Source organism: Patella vulgata, chromosome 4, assembly GCF_932274485.2.
Source record: "Patella vulgata chromosome 4, xgPatVulg1.2, whole genome shotgun sequence".
Lineage (NCBI taxonomy): Eukaryota > Metazoa > Mollusca > Gastropoda > Patellidae > Patella > Patella vulgata.
Window position 1 is genome coordinate 3,745,811 of NC_065882.2, and position 22,181 is coordinate 3,767,991.

The 22,181-nt window shown below is 39.3% G+C and overlaps 1 protein-coding gene across 3 annotated transcripts in view; it reads right to left on the reverse strand.

Moving 5' to 3' along the window:
* LOC126819722 (uncharacterized) overlaps positions 1-22,181 on the reverse strand; it is a 94,839-nt gene that overhangs the window by 19,709 nt on the left and 52,949 nt on the right. The window lies entirely within an intron of this gene.

A 22,181-nucleotide genomic window follows, 5' to 3' on the forward strand; every position in this document is an offset into this window, starting at 1 on the left:
TACAAAGAGTTTTTTTCTCAGTTAATATATACCAATAGGATGAATAATGACAGGGTTACGTATTTCAAACATTAATCTACGGCGATACATATATAACATTCCCCAATCTCCTACTTAATGTGGGTTTATGAAATGTGAAGATATAAGCGACGACTGAAATCTACGGCCGGTTATCTTAAAGAGAGAGTGTGAGAGAGAGAGAGAGAGAGAGATGGGTTTAACGTCCACTCGACACAAACTGGGTCATTTCGGGACCAACATATGATTCGCTTGCGCGCAGGTATATTTAGCAGTGGGTGGAAACTTGAAGACTCGGAGAAAACCCACGAGGCTGAACAGGCGACCCTACTCCTTTCCACGTATAACCGGGGATTTGAAACCACCCCAGTTGAGTCAATGACAGACCTTGTGATAAAGCGCACACGCGCTAACCATTCGGCCATTCAACCCCTCTTGTTTCACTTTATTAATTGTGCTTACATTTGAAAATGAGCATGTTTGGGGGAGGAAAAATACACCGTTTAAATAAAAATAAAAAGACATTCAATGTTTCAATTAGAAATATTTCCTAACAACACCTCTCTCTCTCTCTCTCTCTCTACCTCTGGATCGATCGATAAGCTCACTGTCCTTTAACGAGGGCGATGTTTCAGGGTTGAATTAAGCGTGTATGGAGCTGCTGGCTGAAAGTGCTACTGTGGCCGTTGCACCAACAGTGAAAAAGGAAGCATATGCTGATCATTGTCCCCGCCACACTCACACAAATACATCTTGTATGTTAGCATGTCAGATAGATTTATTTGTCACAAACATAATGCAACATAATAAATGACATATTTAATTTTGGTAAAGTACTTTAGAACTAATTTGAGGGTCTCTAGTGGATTCTGGGGGTTGGGTGGCCAAATGGTTAGCACGTGCGCGCTGTATCATAAGGTATATCATTGAGTCAACTGGCGTGGTTTCAATTCCTCGGTTGTGCGTGACAAGGAGTAGGGTCGCCAGGCCAACCTCGTGGGTTTTCTCCGGGTCCTCCGGTTTCCTACCGCTGCTAGAAGACCTCTACACACAAGCGAAAAATTGAAAAATAATTTAACCATGTTAGTCCCAAAATGACCTAGTTTGTGTCGAGTGAACGATCTCTCTCTTTCCCTCTCTCTATTTATTTTTGGTAAAATAATTTAAAACTAATTCGAGGACCTCTAGTTGAGCCCAGTCAGCCTCTCTTTAATCCAGCCACGAGGAACGGAAATGAAGATCATACGGCAAGATTAGGTAACTCTGTTACTATGAGTTAGAGAAATGTGGCGATGGGTTTGTCACCTTTGTATTTGTAACGATTATGCAGTTCTAATTTAATCTTTGACATAATCCGTTGTTTGAACAAAACTTATTAATAGTTATATGATTCTAAAGTCCTTTACAAAGTATAGTATAAAAACTATATCGGCTAGCTATATCTAGATTCAAAATAACATAATGATTTATGTTATGCACCTGATAAAGAAGTATTTATGCATGTTTTGGAATCAATTGTGATTAAATATCTTATTATTTCGACGGGAATACTGAAGAGAGAGAGAGAGAGAGAGAGAGAGAGATGGGGTTTAACGTCCACTCGACACAAACTAGGTCATTTCGGGACTAACATATGGTTCAATTTTATTTCAATAATTCGCTTGCGCATAGGGGTCTTTAGCAGTGGGAGGAAACCGGAGAAAACCCACGAGGTTGGACAGGCGGGAATACTGAAGACGGGTATAGATAAACGCCATGTAGTGCGTTACGACCTTATACTCGTGTCGCTGTTTCTAACTCTCTGATGTTCAGCGGCTTAAATGGTAAAATAGTCAAATTTTGATCCTCAATCGTCAAGTAGCGGCTGTAGCGCCTTCTAATACCTTTGGCTTATAGACCTGGGAGTTGGGATGAGCGAGTGGTTAGCGCCTGCGCGTTGTATCATTGGGTCAGTCATTGAGTCAACTGGTGTGGTTTCGATTCCCCGATTGTACGTGACAAGGAGTAGGGTCGCCTGTCCAACCTCGTGGGTTTTATCCAGGTCATCCGGTTTCCTCCCATTGCTAAAAAGTCCTACGCTCAGGCGAATTAATGACAAAAATTGAACCATATGTTAGTCCCGAAATGACCTAGTTTGTGTCGTGTGGACGTTAAACTCCATTTCTCTCTCACACTCACTATAGCAAGAACGACCAGCTCTTTATCTAAATCTTACATAATACTTCTTTAAGTAGAGTGAAAAATGTTATAGTGTTGCTGTTTAAATTCCTTTCAAGATTTTTACAACAGATAGCTTTGCATGAAAGGCTTCTCAACAATTGCGTTAATGTTATTTATAGTCAATTAAAATTTCTCATCTCTTTTTTCTGAGGAATTTAGTGTTTTATCTCTCTGTAACAAATCAATGGCGTTCGGTCTGATTCCCCCTGATATTTAATTTAAAGGGAACAAACAATGGACGTTTTAGCTGAAGGAATTCCCACCAGGCGTCGCTAGTACAAACTCGGTTCCACGTGACCTTATCGATGGTAAGAGACCCGTATCGGGATTAAATTCCATATTAACGACAAAAACTAACGTTTGTCAATACACCAGTTTGTAATGAATGTACAGGAAAACAGTGCTATAAGGTAAACAATGAGGTCACGTGGGACTGCCTCACCTATAAATTATGCCCCTTTATCATTAGTAAGGACGCCCATTGGGGTGAAGGAATTGGACTGCATCCCTAAAAGATAAAGGGGGAATACAGACACTTACATCCTTATAGTATATTACGATCGTAGCGCCGCTGCCCGGGCAAAATTTCCCTCATAGCACACTGTATGGCGTATGCCAGTCTTCATTAGGCCAGGTTAGGAGCAGAACAGTAGGACGTTAAACCCCATTTCATTTCATTTTCATATTAGGGTTAAAGGCACATTAGGGTTAAGAACGCCATTACTTATAAAATTACAGCCCGTCTTCATTAGCCCAGTCGGAGCAGAACAGTAGGACGTTAGAACCCATTTCATTTCATTTATAAAATTACAGAAAAGTTAAAGTTCTGGGCCCTTATTCACGAAATTTTAAGAAATACTGCAATTCGATTGGCTGACCAGTAAAATCAATTTGCATATATCCAATGAAGTTGCAGTATTTCTTAAAATTTTGGTTGTAACTTAGTTTAAGTTTTCGTGAATAAGGGCCCTGATTCTAAATGCAACAGAAAATCCATATACAATTGACCGTCTCCTTTAAATAGCTAAAATAAAAGAATTGAATAAGAAGTGTTAACGGGGCAATTAACGAGAGTAAATTTAATCGATATGTAAACAGTGTCGTAAGATCAAAGAGTAAAATTAACTATGTTTTATTTTATAAAAACTATGACCTCAATTGGTTGACTATGACTTTGATACAATTGAAAACCAGACTAGGTCAAAGGTCAAGGATGTGGCTGTTATGATTACTTCCTGAATTTATTACTTCCTGTCACGAATACTGGTTGAAAATTATTTTTTGCTACGATCCGCAAGGTTTCAAGTCGTATTTGTCCTCCTTTAAAGGACAACGAGGTCCTTAAGCGCGCACCCGCCAGCGAGAGAGAGAGAGAGAGAGAGAGAGAGGGAGAGAGAGATTAACGCCCACTCGACACAACGTAGGTTATTTCAGGACAAACATACGGTTCAATTTTATTTCAATAATTCGCTTGCAGTGAGAGGAAACCTGGAGAACCGGATAAAACCCACGAGGTTGGACAGCTGACCCTAATCCTTGTCACGTACAACCGGGGAATCGAAACCACATTATTTGACTCAATGACGGACCTAATGATACAACGAACAAACGCTAACCATTCGGCCATCCCAACCCCCCGGTCTTTAAGTCAAAGGTATCAGAAGTCGCCACATGACGATTTAGGACCAAAATTTGACTATTTTACCATTTAAGTTGCTGAACATCGAGTGCATTTTTTAAAAATTTCCGTAGCTTAATCCACGCTAAAATTGATTATTTAACATTAAAAACAGAAATCGAAATCAAACATCAAATCGGATACCGACCTCCGATACTTAAATATAATTCGATCACTGCATTGGCCGAGAAAGTTCATCGGAATTTTCCGGCGTGGTTTCCCCTTGTCAGTGATGCAGGGCGGAGGGTCTCATAAGGACAGCTGTCTAGTCGTTCGGATGGGACGAAAAACCCCGTGTACACATTGGCGTGCACGTAAAAGATTCCTTGACAGTTGGAATTCGATATAAGAGAAGGCCATAGTGCCGTTGCCCAGGCAAAATTTCCCTCATAGCACACTGTATGGCGTATGCCCGTCTTCATTAGCCCAGTATAGGAGCAGAACAGTAGGACGTTAAACCCCATTTCATTTCATTTTTCATACATCAATATAATGGAGTATAAATAAACGCCATGTTTAAAAGCTTTTTGAACCAGGCCATCTATGTTTAGCTCTCCACACAGCTCTATTTTTAAAGCACTCACAAAAAATACATAATCACGATCTAAAAGTTATTAAAATTACTTTGTGAAAGAGTCGATAACTGTATTACGGTTTCAGTCAATTGCTATTTAATAGAGAGAGAGCGAGAGAGAGAGAGATGGGTTTAACGTCCACTCGACACAAACTAGGTCATTTTGGGACTAACATATGGTTTAATTTCATTTCAGAAAGGAAGGACACCAGTTGACTCAATGACAGGCCTTATGATACAGCACGCGTGCTAACCATTCGACCATCCAACACCCCTCTATTTATTAGAAGGTCCGGGGGTTAGTGGCTTACACTCTTTAAAGATACATTATGTAAGATTTAGATAAAGAGCTAGCCATTCTTGCTAGTTCAAAATTAGATAACGTAAAATGAATAATTTGAAAATGTCATTCAAATTACTATATTGCGAGCTAAGATATTAGCCTTTGAATGTTTGACAAGACGTGTGCAATAATTTCAACCAAGTCTCGCTCCTCCATTTTTAGCTTAAATTAAAATATGGCTGAACTGTTGTACCCTATTTAATAATATCGGAGAAATCCGATGACATCGAGAGTTGATTATGGTCTGGATAAGTTCATTAATGTCTAAGTAATGGTATAGATAACATTTAAGGCGTAAAGAAAGACCTGCAATAGACAGATTTAGCTCTTGAATAATGTATGTTTAAATTACAATGACATCATTATTAATGTATGTTTAAATATCGATTTTAAGGATTCAGGCTTTGAATGTAGTTTTGAATAAATAGTAAGATGGCTCACGTTAATATTATCAGTTAATCAGTTATTAATTTGAAGATTTACTACAACATAGTACAATAAAAAGAAATTGTTAAAGGAGCTAAATCGCTAATATTTGGGACCTAGAAATTGACACAAATGGGTCGCAACACATATAATAATGTAATATGAACTATATAAACTGATTTACATTCAATCGTTTCTGTTTTTACTGTAATTTCTAATCAGTTATGTTTAGCGAAATGTGCCAAAGTCTCAATTAAATGACAATCTTTAGCGTCTGGTTATTCCAGTCTACACCGATGGTATTTATTGCGCATGCTCTTCAGATAAGAATATAGGGTCACCATTTGACATGACTTGTCGAATATGTCTAGCCTGTTTTTTCGAGTCACTTGTTATAAATGGCGCTGAAACGCATTATGGTACATGATTCGTGTACCAATGGTAAAATGTTTATTTTGTCTTGAATATTGGATATCAGAAGCCCATCTTTTCCATGTAATATCACAAGACCAATATTGATTTGAATTGACAAATAATTCGTGTTTTCAATGTCGACGAATTTTGATGATATTTGGTTAGAGACTTAGCTACTTTAACTAATGCTAGGTTCCCACTATCACGATCACGATGCGATTGAAATCGTGGTTTTAATCGTGGAGATCCTATCAGGTCTTATCATTGAGGCCAGCCGTAGCAATCGTGTTGATCGTATCGAAACGTTTCCAAACGTATCTGCAAGCACCAGATCGTGGACTCAATAGGGGCAATCTTATAGTAACACACGACGAACTAGGCTAATGAAGACGGGCATACACCATACAGTGTGCTATGAGGGAAATTTTGCCCGGACAGCGGCACTACGGCCCACTCTTATATCGAATTCCAACTGTCAAGGGATCTTTTACGTGCACGGCAATGTGTACACGGGACGGGACCTCGGTTTTTTGTCCCATCCGAACGACTATAGACAGCTGTCCTTGTCAGGCCCTCCGTCCTGCATCACTGACAAGGGGGAACAGCGCCGGAAAATCTGGATGAACTTTCTCGGCCAATGCAAGGATCGAACGCCCGACCTCCAAGCTAGCTAGCCAGCATCTTACCCACTTATCCACCGTGATCCCACACATCGCACGACAGTGGCAATCTCGCATAAGAGTGGTATCCGATATTCTGGAAACGTTCAACATTACACTGCCCCGAGCACGACAGTCGTCTCTTCTTCTCAAATGTAAAATGAAATTAAAGATCTGGTATAAGATAATACAATAAAATTTGTCGACTAACAGTGATCATGTTTTCTTCAAACGTCTTCCGTCTTCATTAGCCCAGTTCGGAGAGAGAGAGAGAGAGAAATGGGGTTTAACGTCCACTCGACACAAACTAGGTCATTTCGGGACTAACATATGGTTTAATTTTATTTCCATAATTCGCTTGCGCGTAGGGGTCTTTAGCAGTGAGAGGAAACCGGAGGACCCGGAGAAAACCCACGAGGTTGGACAGGCGCCCCCACTCCTTGCCACGTACAACCGGGGATTCGAAACCACGCCAGTTGACTCAATGACAGGCGTTATGATACAGCGCGCACGTGCTAACCATTCAGCTATCCCCCCCCCCAGCCCAGTTCGGAGCAGAAGAGTAGGACGTTAAACTCCATTTCATTTCATTTCTTCAAAATTCCAGCATACACTACCATCGGGGTTTGTAAAGCCCGATTCTCATTTGTCAGTGCCTAGTAGTTTGGATGGTACGAAAAACCGAATCCTTTCGTGTACCATGCAGGCCAAACTCATTGATAAATAGAGAGAGAGAGAAATGGGGTTTAACGTCCACTCGACACAAACTAGGTCATTTCGGGACTAACATATGGTTTAATTTTATTTACATAATTCGCTTGCGCGTAGGGGACTTTAGCAGTGGGAGGAAACCGGAGGACCCGGAGAAAACCCACGAGGATGGACAGGCGCCCCTACTCCTTGCCACGTATATCAGTGGATTCGAAACCACGCCAGTCGACTCAATGACAGACTGTATGATACAGCGCGCGCACGCTAACCATTCAGCCATCCAACCCCCCCCCCCCCCACCACAATTGATAAATAACCTTCTACGAAGAATATAAGCAAACGCCGAGGTCCTGGCAGGATTGCCCCCCTCCCACCTCCCTCGTAACCATAAAAATGAAAATTGACTGTGTTGAAGAGACGTTACACCTCATTCCACGTGATTCCAATCCCCATCATTACAGCAGCACTTGCACATAAAACGTTAAATGAACCGTTAAATCGATTTTAACCTATAATGAAAGCCTTTCATAGTTTAATAGTTACTTTCAGATAAAACAAAACAAAAAATATCGAATAAATGTCTTGAAAATCTCCTCGATCAAAATATTTTACAACAAATGGTCGAAGAATTGTCACAGTGGCTTTGTTTACTGTGGTTAGCATATAGAGAGATATAAAGGAGAGAGAGAGAGAGAGAGAGAGAGAGAGAGAGAGAGAGAGGGAGAGGTTTAACGCCCACTCGGCACAAACTAGGTCATTTTGGGACTAACATGCGGTTCTATTTTATTTCTATAATTCGCTTGCACGTAGGTGTCTTTAGCAGTGGGAGGAAACTGGAGGACCCGGAGAAAACCCACGACGTTGGACAGGCGACCATATTCCTTGTCACGTACAACCGGGGAATCGAAACCACGCCAGTTGACTCAATGACAGACGGTATGATACAGGTCATCTCGGGAATAACAAGTTCTTAAAAGTTTGTTCGAGATATTTTAGTACAGATGATTATAGTATGATTATAATATTGGCTGTAAGAGAACTTCGGATTATTTACCTTATCAATATTCGAGCACAGATCACTACCCTCTTGAACAGATAAATCATTATACATATAAATCATATAGCTAGTCTTTTTGATCTCGGGGAACAATATACTTCTAAAACCTATCATAGGCCTGTCAAATAAATTACCGGTAATTTGCATAACAATAAACCATACTAGAAATCATTAACCACCGTTTATTGTGGATGAGATTTGTTCGTTTAGGTCACGTTAAACATAGGTCTCATGCCAAAGATTGTGGACTTTTGTCTGCTCACAATTCAAACCTGTCGACCCGAAAACCTCTCGAGCTTCTCGTGTTGTTGGCTATTTTAAACACTGCCTAGCAATCGAATGTATGGCCGTGTTTATGTGTGTATGTATAATATGTATTAAAGAAATTGACACGTTTTTTTCTTGATATTAAAATTGTTTATATTTCGGTCGTCAATGTCGTATTAAGGATTAAGGTCCTTTGCCAGGTAAGGGCCCAGGTGTTTTGCTATTGTCGAATAGAAAGCAAGTTCAGCCGCGTGACTGGTATGTCGTCGACCTTCCACCGAACTTGGCTCAATTTCCAACGTATGTCATTGTTTGGGTATTTGATTAAAACACCATTACACAATTCAATATACCGGTTAAAAAAGCTTTAGTGCTGAACTATAATGTTGTTGGAATTCCAGCGGTTGGGCGTTGTAAGTAGGAATTGACGCAGAACACGTTTAAAATGTAATAAAGAGGATTGCGACCTTGTAATGTGGTAAAATAGTCAAAAAGGACGTTAAACCCCATATCATTTCCTTTATTTATGTGGTAGACCTCCAGGTTGGCGGAATTTCTGCGGTTGGACGTAGGAATTTACGCAGTACACATTCAAAATGTAATAAACTATAGGTTCGTGTTATATGGTACACCACAATGTTGTTGGAATTCCTGCGGTTGGGCGTTGTACGTAGGAAGTGACGAATTGGACTTTAAAAATGTAATAAAGTAGGTTCTTGTATGTGGTAATATGCTCATTTGTATACCATGGTAAACTTTAACCACAGAACACTGTAACAATCAACATATATCGCTGAAAGTAGTCGTTCCATAGAGGGAGAGCGAGAGAGAGAGAGAGAGAGAGAGAGAGGTTTAACGTCCAATCAACACAAACTAGGTCATTTCGGGACTAACATATGGTTCAATTTTCTTTCAATAATTCGCTTGCGCGTAGGTGTCTTTAGCAATGGGAAGAAACCAGAGGACCCGGAGAAAACCCACGAAGTTGGACAAGCAACCCTACTCCTTGTCGCGTACTAGCGGGAAATCCAAACCACGCCAGTTGACTCAATAATATATACCTTATGATACAACGAGCACGCGCTAACCATTTGATCATCCAACCCCCGTTCACGAAAGATTAGGCATACCCTGCCTTGTAAACAGCACTCACCACTATTGTTATTTTCACCGAAAAGCCCCATGTATGTTGGCCCAGTCTACATTGCCTTATTATACATTTTAAAATATTTTATTTATATGGGCGAATACTTTTATAGCGCAATTCTTATCGGCAACTCGCAACAAAAGATAAAACTCTTTCTCGTATACACAAAAGGCAATCGCAAATTTTAGGAACCACTTCATTTTCAATTGACATCTTTGAAGTTTCTATTCCCTGGCTATGTATCTTTCAAGAGATTTATACTTGTATAAATAAAAAGGGCTCTCGCCTGTGTCGTAATGTTATTTCGTAATGTGGCTGTGACAAATTCCACGTAACACCGATTCATAAGATAACGTATTCTATCCCGTGAAAGCATTTCACGCAATTATGCACATTCTTCAGGTAAAATCAAGTGTGAATTCTATTGAAATGTTAATATTGAAGGGATAATAATGTTGTCCAAGTCATCCGCACACAACCCAAATAAGTAAATACATTAAACAAATGACAGGCTTTTCACAGTCAACGATTGTAAAGCGACCAATATGTTTTTTTATATTCTCATGGTTTAAGTGTGAATTAAATAAGGTCTTATGTATTACATAACTGTCGAGTCTTTTCAATTGTAACCGGGGCTTCAGTTTCGAAATGAAATGGGGTTTAACGTCCTACCGTTCTGCTCCTATACTGGGCTAATGAAGACGGGCATACGCCATACAGTGTGCTATGAGGGAAATTTTGCCCGGACAGCGGTACTACGGCCTACTCTTATATCGAATTTCAACTGTCAAGGGATCTTTCACGTGCACGCCAATGTGTGCACAGGACCTCGGTTTTTCGTCCCATCCGAAAGACCGGAAAATCTGGATGAACTTTCTCGGCCAATGCAGGGATCGAACACCCAACCTACAGGCTAGCGAGCCAGCGTCTTACCCACTTAGCAACCGTGATCCCTGTTCAGTTTTGAACCATCATATAACCTCCATCATTTTGAGACTGGTATCGTGGATTTGTTCTACTTTCTTTGGTTGGCCGAGAAAGTTCATCGAGATTTTCCGGCGTGGTTTCCCCTTGTCAGGCCTGACAAGGACAGCTGTCTAGTCGTTCGGATAAGACGAAAAACCGAGGTCCTGTGTATACATTGGCGTGCACACTCTTCTTGGCCAGACCCGGACTCCTGAACCACTAAATTGGGGTATGGGGTAATCAGGCTGAAAAATATTCTTGAATTGGGGTATCTCTCAAAAGTTCTTTTTGGCCCACTTCGGCACATTCTAGTTAAGCCGCAAGATTGTCCCGCATTTTTTTAACAGCTGTACATGACGCAGATGTAAGTCAGTAGGACAGAGGTTTAAAATACATACTTAATTTGAATTATTTTATCTACTGTGACAGCCCCACCTTAAACAAAGTATATCAGTATGTATCTGATAAATGTTTCAGCACGGTTATACAGTGTACTGTATTTATAATATTGACAGTTGGAATTCGTAGATGAGTAGGTAGCAACGCCGCGTTACGAGAGGTCACGCATGTGTCCGTGTGTTTGTCTTACATGTATCCGTGTGTTTGTCCTATATGTTTCCATGTGTTTCTTACATTTGTCCGTGTGTTTATCTTACATGTATCTGTGTGTTTGTCCTATATGTGTCCATGTGTTTGTCTTACATTTGTCTGTGTGCTTGTCTTACATGTGTCCGTGTGTTTGTCTTATATGTGTCCATGTGTTTCTTACATTTGTCCGTGTGTTTGTCTTACATGTGCCCGTTTGTTTGTCTTATATGTGTCTATGTGTTTGTGTTATATGTATCCACGTGTTTATCTTATATGTATCCATGTGCTTGTCTTATATGTGTCTATGTGTTTGTCTTACATGTGTCCGTGTGTTTGTCTTACACGTTTCCGCGTGCTTGTCTTACACGTGTCCGTGTGTTTGTCGTATATATATGGCCGTCTGTTTGTCTTACATGTGTCCGTGTGTTTGTATTACATTTGTCCGAGCGATTGCAAGTATTTGGTTTACATGTAGTTTATTAGCCATTCATGTGTTTTAAGGAACATTTGGTAAGAAAATATGTACCACCGTACTTATGGACCAGGAAATGGCTATGAGGTTGTCGTAACCATCTTGGAATTATGACGATATAAGAAAAGCGAAATGCGCCAATCGATGCGCAATTTTCCAAGACTTAAAACATGTCGATCGTAGCCTACATGAATTGATCCATTACATTTGTATTAGACCGACTTTATCGCGCAGAAACGACGCTTACATAAAAAAGGCATTAGGCCTTTTCCCAAGAACGTCGCCCCCAAGAACAAGAAGAACAACAGCAGGTTGGGTAGTTCCTGGTCCAAGAATGCACACACGTACGAGCGAAGATGTGTCCAGATTCTGGACCAGGTAGCGGAGATTTCACTTTGGACTGAAGACAAATGACCTCGTTTCTTTCGCAACACGAAAAAGCCTTCACACGCAGGTTAGCCCTGACATGAGCTCGACATCTGCGAACTTAAAGGCTTAGACGAATTTAAATTATGAAAAAAATTACGCCAGGTATTATTAGATAATCCACTACTTGTTCACACAGGAATGTAAAGCCGGAGCAGAAGAACCCAATGATCTCTGTGAGATAAGCCGACGAGAAATCTTTAACGTTGAGATTTCCATTGAAATCTTACATTATGAAAATATTATGCTAGGCGTTTTTGTATTGTTCCCACCTGCGGTACATACATGTTCTTATAAACAATCCGCTTATCACAACAACATGGCGATAACCCCATACAACCAACCATATTATACAAATCCGTTTCAATAGTCTATTATAATATATGTCATACCTTTCTCAAAGTGAAGTAGCATCTATGTGGTTTCTATTGTATGTCTATAATACCGTATTAATACCCACTACATATTTCTGGTTAGTAGCTCCCCGTCTTAAATTTTAATCGTATATAAAGGGCAGTTCTCACTTTCTTGTCGTCGATTGAGGAAGTAATGAAATGGGATTTAACGTCCTACTGTTCTGCTCCTGAACGGGCTACAGAAGACGGGCATACGCCATAGAGTGTACTATGAGGGACGGAAGGTTTGCCCGGACAGCGGCACTACGGCCTACTCTAATATCTAATTCCAACTGCCAAGGGATCGTTTACATGCTCGGTTTTTCGTCCTTGAGGAAGGCAATGCAGGAAGTTCATTATAGCGCTATGTTGTTGTTCTTAGTGTTTAACGTCCGCTTCCACCGAAGGTGATATCGCAGACAAATTGTCTTATATTCATTTTTATTATCTTAGCGCATGCGTAGGGGTATTTCCTGTGGAAGGAAACCGGAGTACCCGGAGTAAACCCATGAGGTTGAGAATGTGCTCCTATCTCCAAGCCAGAGGTGACCAGCCAGCTAGAGGTTGAAGCGCGGCACTCTAGACCACCCCTCCCCTCCCCTCTCCATAGCGTTAACTATGACAGCCCGGAAGTATGATTTCGGTCCTTATTGCCTTCGCATTAACTAAGTGCGACAAATGGTTCTTATCTGGCCCCTCGTGGCTACGTTTCGCTATTAGGTTCAGTACGCAGGTAAGATGACAAACTAACAGCACCACTAACATACCGTTATATATTCAATGGGGGAACAATATTGCCAGAACTGCGACGACTCAGTTTACCCATACTCCTCGCAGTGATTCGTTTGATTATACCTAATCCCACTTAACACTGCTGTAAAGGAAGCAAATTTCTGTTCCAAATTATGACTGGTCAATGGTCTGATTAACAACCAATAGCTAACTGCGTTACAAAAGCATTACGCTTAAAACAGAGCTCCAAATTGGACCAAATATGTTTACATAACGTTACGTCAAGACAATTGAGGCTATCAACACAAATACAATGTAAAGAAATACTGCTTGGAGACGAACAATACTTTCACCGTTTTTAATACCTTAAATCACTGTCCAAAGTTTTAGGGAAGACCCGGGAAGACCCCCGATTAAACGAAGGGCTGTCATGTTGCTGTACTTGGGATAGATTTGATTGAATGGGAAGAATAGACAAACTCTCTCAAAAGCTCAAGTATCAGAAGCCAATCCAGCAATGACCAGAGAGGGATTTCTCGAGCCATTGCTTCAGGAATATGCATTTACCAAAAGTAATTGTACACGCACGACAATGTGTACAGTAACTCTCTGCCTCGTTCCAACACTTTCCTTTTCAGTTTTATAAAGTGGAAACAGCCGATAAGACGTCTGATTTATCGTGTTTACTAGCATGGCTTATAATTTATAGCTGATCTATTTATTGGTCTCTTTCTTTTTTTAAAAAAAATATAATAACTTGCAATAACACTTAATGCTTATCTGGTTTTTGCGAAATCATCGTAACTAACTTTTAAAAATAGGGAGAGAGAGAGAGAGAGAAATGGGGTTTAACGTCCACTCGACACAAACTAGGTCATTCCGGGACTAACATATGGTTCAAATTTATTTCAATAATTCGCTTGCGCGTAGGGGTCTTTAGCAGTGAGAAGAAAGCGGAGGACTCGGTGAAAACCCACGAGCTTGGACAGGCGACCATACTCCTTGTCACGTACAACCGGGAAATCAAACCACGTGAGTTGACTCTCAATGACAGACCCTATGACACAACGCACACGCGCTAACTTTTCGCCCCCCCCCTCCACACCCAGTTTAAAAAAAGCTAAAGACCATTCCTGTTTAGTAATCAAGTTAACGATTTATTATAAATTGAACATTCTTAAAAATTCTTCCGAAAGTGATAATATTAGTATTATTATTGTTTTAAAATACAGAAAGATGCGATTTAATGCTTTTCTGGCTTCTGAGAAATCAGGAACCCTATTCACCTAAACATAATTAAAGGGCATTTCCTATTTTTACCGAACTTATAAATTTACCTTTCTTTTTTATTTTGACGAAAGTGATAATATCTCTTTGACATTCCTGTGTTATGGCAAGTTACACATTCGAGATATTTAAATGGAGAGTGAATAAAACATCTGAAGAGGGAATGTAGATGCTATTCAATGACGAGCATGTTAATTCAGGAAAACATATGACTTGGTTACAAAGGATTTAAAAAACGGTGAATACCAACTACATAGAAAACATGAGTATTAAGAAAAACGTTCAACCATCGTAGAAGTTTTATTATTTGTATCAACCAAGTCAGTCAGTACATGTTGAAAAGAAAATGAAATGAAATGGGGTTTAACGTCCTACTGTTCTGCTCCGGCTGGGCTAATGAAGACGGGCATACAGTGTGCTATGAGGGAATTTTTGGCCGGACAGCGGCGTATATCGAATTCCAATTGTCAAGGGATCTTTTACGTGCAGGCCAATGTGTATACGGGACCTCGGTGGTTCATCCCATCCAAACGACTAAGCAGAGAAGGACAGTTTAATATACAAAATAAGATTGTAAAACTCGCGCTTTTCTCACCCACCTTATCGCCTTAGTTTTTTCCGTTTTTTTTATATTTTCATTAAAGCGTTTAACTAAAAGGTGTTAATGGATACTCCGGTTGTACGTGACAAGGAATAGGGTCGTCTGTCCAACCTCGTGGGTTTTCTCCGAGTCCTCCGGTTTCCTCCCACTGCTAAAGACCCCTACGCGCGCAAGCGAATTATGAAAATAAAATTGAACCATATGTTAGTCCCGAAATCACCTAGTTTGTGTCGAGTGGACGTTAAACACCATCTCTCTCTCTCTCTCTCTCTCTCTCTCTCCCTCTCTCTCTCTCTCTCCCCCTCTCTCTCTCTGTTCATGGATAATAATGGACAGTGACAAATTGTAAAGAAACCCACATGTTATAAAGGCCATACAAATAAAATGCTCAATCTTAATATTAGAACATCTGGTGACACATCAAAGATATTTAAAGTTCACATTGGTTTTTTATTTTGGTTGTGGTGGCATATTAAAATATTACTTATTGATCCAAGTAGCTAGAAGTATTGACGGGTGTCGTACACGCGATAAGGTAGGCTTACTCTTCGTCGTAATCTTTGGGCAATCTGAATACATAACTAACTTTGTTGTACTTCGGTATTCAATTTTGTATCTGCCATGAGACATTAACCCAATCTGATTAAAACACAGATCCTATTTCGTTTCGTTTTTTATAGTTCACAATTTTGTTTTACTTGTCTTTACTACACTACGATCTGGAAGAGTTGTTATCATTGACTTGTTCTGGATGATGTGAGGGATTAGCCAATGAAACGGTCTGTTACGGTGAGCTTTTTGCATGTGTTGCACGGAACTGTGGGTAATCCACTGGAAACATCAATGCTGATTGGTTAATCAAATGTCTGACGTCAAAGGGCCGGATCTGCATATAGTGTAGGTCATCGAAAGTAAAAAAACGAAACGAACTATAGATGTGTATTTTATCAGACTGATTATTAACCATACATCGCCCAAACATTGAGTGAGAGGGAGAGAGAGAGAGAGAGAGAGAGAGAGAAATGGGGTTTAACGTCCACTCGACACAAACTAGGTCATTTCAGGACTAACATATGATTTAATTTTAATTCTATAATTCGCTTGCGCGTAGGGTCTTTAACAGTGGGAGGAAACCGGGGGACCCGGAGAAAACCCACGAGGTTGGACACGTACAACCGGGGATTGGAAACCACGCCAGTCGACTCAATGACAGACTTTATGATACAGCGCGCGCACGCTAACCATTCAGCCATCCAACCCCCCTGCCCAAACATTGACGTAGCAGAGTTATATAGTAGCAACACAACATTTTAAGAGCATTACGTTTTAGTAGTTCTTAATGGACCTGAATGGACATGAATTGTTAATAAATCTGTCTGAAGTTAAGTGTTTCCGTTAACACTGCAGTAGGCTAATACACTTATCACAAACTTTGATTTCCGATGCGTCAACAAATAAATTTTCAGATCTCTTACGCAGCTCAACAGAGCAATAAATCAAAACCCGGATAAACAATAGTGCAAAAAACACTCTTCAGAAGATACATGTTCGATTTATAATGGACACATATTATGCTGGGTTGACATAACATTCTTTAGTTTGTTTTGGACGTGATACAGAAATGTTCTTCGCATGATTGTTTAGTGTATATGTGGCTGGAGAGAGGGAGAGAGAGAGAGGGAGAGAGAGAGGGGGAGAGAGAGAGAGACAATACAGTAGCAGTAATAGGCTTAGTATTGCAGCAGATATATCTTTATTCCAGTAGATATATGCTTGTATTATAACAGATATAAGTTCAATATCTATTCCGATAAACCTCATGGTTTTCTCCGGGTCCTCCAGTTTCCCCCCACTGCTAAAGACCCCTACGCGCAAGCGAATTATTGAAATAACATTGAACCATGTGTTAGTCCCGAAATGACCTCGTTTGTGTCGAGTGGACGTTAAAACCCATTTCTCTCTTTCGCTCTCTAATGCAATACATGTCAATATCCTATACGTTTTATAACAAACCAAAATGTCTGTTTCATCTTTTAAACAATTTCCAACATGCGGTGAATGTGTTAACAAGTTTAATATATTCCTGATTTAATTACATCACCCTTTCATCACAACTGACCTAGATATAACCGACCAGCTTTTTTATAGCAAAAGAACCTATAAAGTCATCAACACTAGGGAAATCTATGCTAATATTGAACATCTGATCGTGGTATAAATAGTTTAAACAAGGCTATAAATATAAAACATAATCTGGGATTTTGAAAAATCATCATATATAATTGATTACCGCGTATAACCATCAAAGGTCTTGATCAATTATTACATTTTGTTATACCACACACATCAATGTGTGATCTTCATTTATTTGTCTTGGTCCGCTATCATTATAAAAACATAACGATCGTTTTAGTTTTTATGGGCTCTTCACGGCGACAAATCGAAAAATTATCAGATATGACGTCATATTAGGTCTGTTCATATTTACTAGCACATGTTTTGAATGTAATTTTTTTTTAATAAATAAACGTAAAAGACTATCGTCATACACATTTTAAGACTCTTGAAATAATTCAAATAGGGTTGTTCAATGTGTCATAATCGAGTGTTGTGGACCCTCAAGAGAATAACCTACTTTGATAACTGCTACAAAACATCCCATTAACTACATTTACAGGCATTTAATAACTAGACAGAAATGAAATGGGGTTTAACGTCCTACTGTTCTGCTCCGACTGGGATAATGAAGACGAGCATACGCCATACAGTGGGCTATGAGGGAAATTTTGCCCGGACAGACACCCTAAGGTCCACTTATATCGAATTCCAACTGCCAGGGGATCTTTTACATGGATGCCAATGCATACACGGGACATCGGTTTTTCATCCCATCCGAACGGCTATACGTTGTCACTTGCCAGACCCTCTGTCCTGCTTCACTGACAAAGAGGGAACCACGCTGGATGGGACGAAAAACCGAGGTCATGTGTACACATTGGCGTGTACGTAAAAGATCCCTTGACAGTTGGAATTCGATATAAGAGTAGTGCCGCTGTGCCGCTGTGTGGGCAAAATTTCCCTCACAGCACACTGTATGGCGTATGCCCGTCTTCATTAGCCCAGTTCGGAGCAGAACAATAGGACGTTAAACCCCATTTCATGGCATAACGTACAACATGGGGTTAGGCAGGGGTATATATTGGGCCTGCCTTTCTTCACTGTAAAGAAATGAAATGAAATGGGGTTTAAAGTCCTACTGTTTTGCTCCTAACCTGGGCTAATGAAGACGTACAACATGGGGTTAGACAGGGGTATATATTGGGTCTGCCTTTCTTCACTATGACTATACATGTACATGGTTTACATCATAATATGTTGTTTATACATAATGCTTCTGTTCTAAACCATTAATAGACTGGTATGCAATTTGACGTGTTATCGTGTCCATGTAATAAGCCTTTAGAAAACTACACACTACAACAAGACGAAACATATTGCTGTGAAAACTGATACCTTGTTTTAGCTGATGATCCAAATATAGTTAAGTATATACATTCTTTCACAAAGCAGGATGATTTAGAAAAAAATTAGTCAATGGGCGTCTTATTTATGACTTAAAATTTTCTGATGAATCGGCTGTAACACAATAACCGATTCTACAGCTTAATTCACATGTTTAATATTCTCAGGGAACACCAGTTGATTGTTGAGAAAAATGATTGTTCATATATAATCATGATAGATTCGATCATCTACAGTGTGCGTTTTCGACTGCTCGACCGCGCAACCAACCTCGTGGGTTTTCTCCGGCTCCTACCACTGCTAAAGACCCCTAGGCGCAAGCGAATTATTGAAATAAAATTAAACCATGTGTTAGTTCCGAAATGACCTAGTTTGTGTCGAGTGGACGTTAAACCCCATCTCTCTCTCTCCCTCTCTCTCTCTCTCCCGGTTATTTACAGTGCGAGTTTTCGACCGCGCAACATCTAGTAGCAATATTCAAAAGTAAACCATGGTTTATAAAAAATCAAGACGAGATTTGGTACCGAGTATTCTATAAATTGCACGCATACCCCGTCGCATGCACCACACCCAGCAGTACGTTTTAACTATAAGACTTTGCATCTAATGGTCTAAATTATAACCTTGAACTTCATTCAGCACACAGAGTACTGCCTACTCTACTTCAAGAAAAGATCTCTGCCTTAAAGGGACAATAACACTCTTGCTGGCTTGACAAAATAAATAATAGCCTTATTCTAAGTATTAGATGTTTAAGTGTCCTACCTGTTGTGTAAAGTATCCATTACATCCTTTTTTACTTGTCCAGAGGGTTCGAAAATATTTTTAAATCGAAGTTTCATTTGAAAAGGTTTACGTTAGGCTTTTCAAATCATTTAGTTGAATTTTTCCAATTTTTTAAATTTGTATCATCAATTAATTGGAATACTGTAAAATAGTACAATTTGTTGACCAGAATAAAGATTGGGACATATTATTCAGTTACAACAAGAGTGGTATTGAACCTTTAAATGACAGCCATATCCAACAACAATTATACTGTTTTGTAATGCGATCCTACTCCGATACACAAAAAAGATTAATTAAACCTTTTCAGTTTTATTAAACGAAAGCAGAAAATATACGTCTCAAAATTCTCAAACTAAACTTAGTGTTTTTGACTAAAATTGTCGATTAAAAACTTAAAATGTCGGTCAACTACTTTAGTGTCTGTTCTCAAACAGAGCTATTTATAGACAGACAGTCTGAGTTTAGTATGCTTGAACTATGTATATACCAGACCTTTTCACAACTTTTCTGACACCAACATTCCCGAGACTTAATAAGTGTTAGAAAATGTCGAAGGTGCTAAAAATAATTGCCGCACTATGAGTTCGGAGACCCCGAAAATTGTTTCCCCCGCGTAAGGACGGGCGTACACTTTGCGACATTTAAACTCTATTTCTTAAACGGTGTTCATCTAGGACTAAAGGTCACTAAGTATTTACAATGTCGGATTTTTTTGTTTTCAAGAAGCGAAATTGCATCAATGGCGAACACGAAGAGAAATAACCAGCCACCGGTAACCACATATCTTTAAGTGCACCAATGAATAGTGGATACAATAGCAAAACTTCCGTACTCATTTGTTATTTTATGAGCTTTTGTTGTTTTTTTAAATCGCTAATAAAAGACATGAAGGGGATTCGGTGGCACAATGGTTAGCGCGTGCGCGTTGGATCCGAAGGTCTGTCATTGAATCAACTGGCGTGGTTTCGATTCTCCGGTTTAAGTGACAAGGAGTAGGGGCGCCTGTCCAACCTCGTGGGTTTTCTCTGCGGTCCTCCCATTGCTAAAGACCCCTACGTGCAAGCGAATTATTGAAATAGAATTGAACCATATGTTAGTCCCGAAATGACCTAGTTTGTGTCGATTGGACGTTTAACCTCATCTCTCTCTCTCTCTCTCTCTCCCTCTCTCTCTTTCTCTGTGTCTCTCTCGACCTAGTTTGTGGACGTGAAATCCCAGTTCTACCCCCCCCCCCTCTATCTCTAACCATTGGTAGCATAGCCCTAAATTACCCAAGTCCTTACCATACGTAATATAACATTGATACACCCCGGTTCTAATGGTACTTAAATACATATCTATTATAGTAACACTAGGTAACATGGTGTACTACTTGACATATTCGGTCTACCTTCGCTCTTTCCACTTATTTTTGATATACAAGTAACTCCACCTTAGTTATTAGAACTACACAATACAGGAGGGTCGGGTAGACATGATTCAATAACAGATAAATATCATAATCACGACTACATCGTATTATAACTAATCCATAAAATCAACCTGCGGTGTCTGACACCCAGGAGGTCCTATCAATGACCCCTAAAAATAACGTGTGACAAATTTCTATATCTGTCTCTATGAAGCAATTGGATTTCGTGGGAGTTTTCTGTTTCGTTAAAGGCTCAATACCACTCTTGTTGTAACTGAATAATATGTCCCAATCTTTATTCTGGTCAACAAATTGTACTATTTTAGAATATTTCAATTAATTAATGATACAAATTTCATCTTAACACACCTTATTTAAAAAAATTGAAAAATTCAACATAATGGTTTGAAACGGCTAACGTAAACCTTTTCAAATGAAACTTCGATTTAAAAATATTTTCGAACCCTCTGGACAAGTAAAATAGGATGTAATGGATAATTTACACAACAGGTAGGACACTAACACATCTAGTACTTAGATAGAGATATTATTTATTTTCTGGAGCTGCCAAGCCAGCAAGAGTGTTATTGTCCCTTTAAGATTATGATTGTCGACTTGGGTTCAATACATTTAATCCTGGATTTTCACAACAGATATCGTAAATTTAAAGGCTAGATTATTGCATTTATTAATGCTCGCATCCAATATTTAAAGGGGGGGGGGGGGTGACCGAATGGTTAGCGTGTGTGCGCTGTTCCATAAGGTCTATCATTGAGTCACGTACAAAAGGGTTTAGTGAACATTTGTAATCAATATATGGTACTTGAACTTCCAATAATTCGAAGAGTATAAGATTATTCTTTTTACATAAAAATATCATCTACGTCGTCGCCTCAAGTAGCCCAACGCTTAACCTTACAATAGTTAAAGATACATTATGGGAGATTAGATAAAGGGTTGACTGTTCTCACTATAAAAGTTAAAAAATAGATAACGTAAATAGATGTTCAAAATTTCAGTCAAATTGCTCCACTCTGAATCACGATATTGGCTTTTGAATTTTAGGCTAGCCTTGATAGTAATCATCATTACTAAAGTCGGTACGATATAAAACATAGTCTCGATTATCCATTTTTGGATTTAATCATCAATGAGCGTTGAACAGCAGATCGGTTTCCAATCCAGTGAAAATCCGACACATAAGATGACATCGATAGTTGGTTATGATTTGGATAAGTTATTCTTTTGAATATCTAGTTAATAGTTTATATAACATTTCAGGCCTAAAGAAAGACCTACAATGGGCAGATTTAGCTCTTGCATAATGTATGTTTAAAAGAATATACGATTATTTACAATATTATATTTAAAAAAAAATATTATTTACATTTTCCTCGTGGTACTGCATCTTTAAGTTCGTTGCGCAACATAGATTGTTTTTTAAAAAAAAAAAAAAAATTATATCAGCTCTGAAACAC